Here is a 4,461-nt window from a genome sequence, read left to right on the forward strand (position 1 = left end):
AGCCCCAAGGGAGAATGACCCACATGGGCACTTCCCAGATTCTGAGCTCACAAAACCCTGAATAAACTTCAATGGGTGTTTTAAGCCACTAAGGGTTGGGGGATTTCTTACCCAGCAATAGGGACCAGCTCATGTTCCCAAACCGAGCTATGCAGAGGTCTCATGTGGGAATTTGAAAAAAAAAAAAAAAGCTGATACCTGGGGTTCACCCACAACCTTTGTCAATCCACATCTTCTGTGGATAACGCGTGAGAAGCTATATCGATGAGCTGCCCATGAAGGTGAGAGGCAGAGTGAGGTCCGGAAGTTGAGGCTGTGGGAAGACTCCACTCTTTGAGCCTCCATCCCCTGAGGGCAGAGCTGGAGTAGGCTGAAGATCAAAGAGGATGATCTGGAAGAAGTCTCCAGTGAGTTCAGAGCCCTGGGGATCAGAACTGAAGGAACAGAGTGGGTTCTAGTGCCAGTGTCCTGGGTACAGTGTGGGACTCCACCACTGTCACTGTGAATGAGTGAGGGGTGAGTATACTGACACATTGACTGTGGACCAAGATACAGCTGCATCCTGACCCCTGGGACCTGGAAGGTGACCTTATCTGGAGACAGGGTCTTCACAGATATAATTAAGGATTGCAAGATGAGATCATCCCAGGGGTAAGTGGTCCCCAAATCCAGTGACAAAGAAAGAGAGAAGACACCAGATGAGGGAGAGGCCAGGTGCAGACAGTGCAGAGGGTTCAGGTGCACGATCACAGATCGAGGAGCATCCAGGCCACAGGGACCTGGAAGAGACAAGGGCACATTCTCTCCAGAGCCTTTGGAGGCTATGTGGTCCTGAGGACACCTTGGTTTTGGACTGGCAGCCTCAGGAGCTATGAGACATCAAGTCACAGCAACATACACAGTGCCTGTGACTTCTGCCAAGCTGAGAGTAGGCTTCTTCAAATGGGTCCATCTCCCTTCAGGCTCCCACGAGGCCCAGAGCCTGACCTTCAGTCCTAACTCCTGGGTGGTATTTCCAGAGTGCAATTTCTGTGGCAGGAGCCAGGCCAGACACAAAGTCCTGCAGGCCCAGGACCCAGAGTCTGGAAGGGGACACAGACCAGTACAAGGACTGGTGGGTCCACTCTGAAGAGGCAGGACGATTCAGCTCTTACTCCCCTGCGCTCCAGGGCCTGTCCGAGCTCGGCTTCTGGCTCTCTCATTCCCTGTGTGACCCTGGGAAGTCACACGGCCCTTCTGTGCTTCTGTTCCCTCATCTCTAAATTAGGGACAGTACCCATGCCTGCTGCAGAGGGTGGAGTCTGTGCAGATTAATTGAGGAAATTCCAGAAAGTATCAAGCACCAGGTGGGGCACAGAGCAAGGCTGGCATTGGTGGACGGGAGCGTCCAGGCCTGGAACAGCCTGGTGGAGGCCAGGGAAGAGGACAACAGCAGCTTTGGGTGACAGACGGCTCTGTCAGGCCAGAGCTGGAGAACACAGGGTCCCAACCTAGTCTGGGTCACAGTCCGAGTCAGGAAACCCATCATCAAACAGTTGCACACACCTACCAAATTCCATCCTGGCCTTCCAGGGAGTCTGGGTGTGGTGTTTCCGAGCTGGGCCCTGCAGATATGGGGCCAGTGATCCTTGTGGTGGGGCTGTCCTGTGCCTGGCAGAGGGTGTAGCTCTACCCCAGCCCCACCCACTGGGTGAGAACCGTGCCCTGAAGCATCTTCAGGTGGTCTGATGCAGCTGCCTGGGCAGGGGCAGGGGCCCTGGACCAGAGACCTGCTCACTGACAGGTACACGCAGAGAACTTGCTAGAGACCAGCCCCAGGTCCCTGCAGGGCTGTGGGCTTGGGGCTGGCATCCTCTTCCCCCTGTGTGAGGCTAGGGTCAAGGAGGACTCCAGTTATCCACCTTTGCCTCTGCAGGTCCTGGTCTTCCCGGGTTGGCCCCAGGACCATGTGGGAGAAAAGCAGTGGGGTGAGGACACAGCCTTCCTCAGCCACACCTGACCCATGTGCAAGGCCCCAGCAGCCAGCTATGGTCATTGCCGCCCAGCTCAGGACACCTGACTTTGCTCTGCAGCCCAGGGGGTGGCAGAGGTCTGCCCATCATCACCCCTGCCCTCCCCCAGCACCCCTGCCCTCTCTCTTCGCAGATGCAGGGGGGGCCCATAGCCCCTGCCCCCTCTCAGCCTCTGCTTCCCAGAACCCACTTGGCCCAGGTGGCCAGGCGGCACCAGGACGCTGCGTCCGCACACCCTTCCCCAGCTCTGCGCCGTTCAGAGGCCTCGGAGCCCCTGGCCGAATCGCGGCCTGTTGCTGCCAGCTCTGACATTCTAGGTTTTACGACTTAGGGACACTTGATGTGAGCCAGGGCACATTTTAGGGGGTGTCATGAACCAGGCGATGATGGGTTTTACGGATTCCTCCAAGAGTCCGGCGTGAAAAGGGAACAGACTCTGGCCCCATGTTCTGATTCAGGTCCCCACGCAGCCAGAAGGAGCATCTCCAGGTTCTGTGACTTTTTCATCTGAGGTACCAAGGGGCCATCCCTGTCCCCGTTTTATAGACAAGGGAATAAACGTAAGCTAAAGGCAGGGACCGGGTCAGCGGGGCCGGCTGGGCAAACTCAGGCAGACCGCTCGTACCTGCTGAGCTGTGTCTGCACAGCGAGGTGGCGGGTCCCTGGCAAGCGTCACTGACTGCCTATAGTGGGCTCCATGCTCAGGACTGGGGGTCAGTGCTGGATAGACAGGGAGAGGGCCATGTGGCTAGGGGTATGTATTTTTCAAGGAAAGGGGTACAGGCCTCAGCAGGCTGGTGAGTAGACCCTTTCAGATGGGCTGAGGGCCATGCTGACCATGGAAGCAGAGGCGAGGGTGGCCCTGATAGGGTGACCGGAGACGTTGAGCCTGGGACCTCAGAAGGGCCGGCCCCAATTCCCAGTCCCCCGCTGTCCCTCAAGCATTCATGACCCACCAGCTGTGTCAGTCCAGTGGTCCCCAAGAGGAATGGGGCCTGGGAGGTGGAAATCTTTTCTCCCATTTTCTTATTAAGATGTGACGGGCAACCCAAGACGGTGTGTATTCTGGAGGCACAACCTGGCAATTCCATACAGAGGCACTGCCAAATGGCCACACCGCCAGGTTCATGATTCAGTCGCCCCCTGACTCCAGGCATGGAGCTCTGTGAGAACTGGTCCCCACCTACCCCCCAACTCAGCTCTCCTGGCAGAGAATAGATTTTCCCTCAGAGCCTCCTGAAGTGGTGAGTATACTGACACATTGACTTTGGACCTGTTCCTCCCACACCATGAGAGCATACATTTCTGTTACATTAGGCTGCCCATTTGTGGTATTTTGTTATGGAAGCCCTAGGAAATGGACATAAGGGAAGAGTCTGGCCAGTGGCAGACGCCCCATCCACCCCAAGAGGCAGTGACAGGCTGTGCAGGACACAGGTGCAGTGGCTTTGCATGCTAGTCAGCTTCCTCCACCTGGGAACCCAGTGGGGGCTTCCCAGCTTCCACCCATTTTGCAGGTGAAGAAACAGAAGCAAATGTCAGGGAGCATGTGCCCAGGGTGGGGCAGGGACATGCAGGTGACCTCCTGTCTCCAGCTGGCGGTCTGTCAAGTGCCAGGCTCCGTGCCCGTGGCTGCATCCACTTCATCCTCCACAGCACTCTATGGGTAAGTCCAGAAGTCACTGTTGCCATTTCTACTGTGTATGTGAAGCATGTGCAAACAGTGATGGCAACGAGGAGACCCTCACCTGGCTCTGCAGCAGTCCTTACTGGCTTTGGAACACATACTGTCTTCCTCTCCAAACTTCTGTATCCATCTCTGATTGATCCCTGGATCCCACCTTCAGCAGAGTGCCTGGCAGATGTAGGTGTGCCTGTCCCTGAGCTGATCTGCACGCCCTCCTGCATGTGGCATGGCCCAGTGACCAGGGGAGGACCTGGGATACACCTCCCTCCCGTGACCGCTGCAGCTGAACTGAGTTCTCAGGCCCTGGGCACTGTGGGGCAGAGCCTAGGAATGCTATTTGGCTGGAATGACATGCTCCCTCCTGCCAAGGCAGCGAGGAGGAGGTGGCCCAGGATCCACTCCAGTGGCACCTTGATGGACCTGTACATCACCCGGTGTGGATGCATCCACTCTGAGGAGTATCGAACTGGGCGCAGCAGACGGCACCATGCTGATGGCCCACTGGTGCATCCCCTCCACCGCGGCCCAGGAACAGCGCCCCGGGGACGCTGTGGCAGAGCCCAACCCGGCTCTTCCCTGACAGGGATCGGCTCCTGCTTAGGGATCAGGTCTCTTTTTGTGGACTCTGCTGCCCTGGACCCAGGCAGGAGGGGCGGTGGACAGATAGCAGGAGAGAGCAGGACATTTATAGTTCTGATGAGCTGATAGGGGACCCGGTGGAGGCTGGCAGGGGCAGCAGACGGGTCGACACGGTTGACAGTA

This window comes from Sciurus carolinensis, unplaced genomic scaffold (genome assembly GCF_902686445.1).
Source record: "Sciurus carolinensis unplaced genomic scaffold, mSciCar1.2, whole genome shotgun sequence".
In the NCBI taxonomy this organism is placed as follows: Eukaryota; Metazoa; Chordata; class Mammalia; order Rodentia; family Sciuridae; genus Sciurus; species Sciurus carolinensis.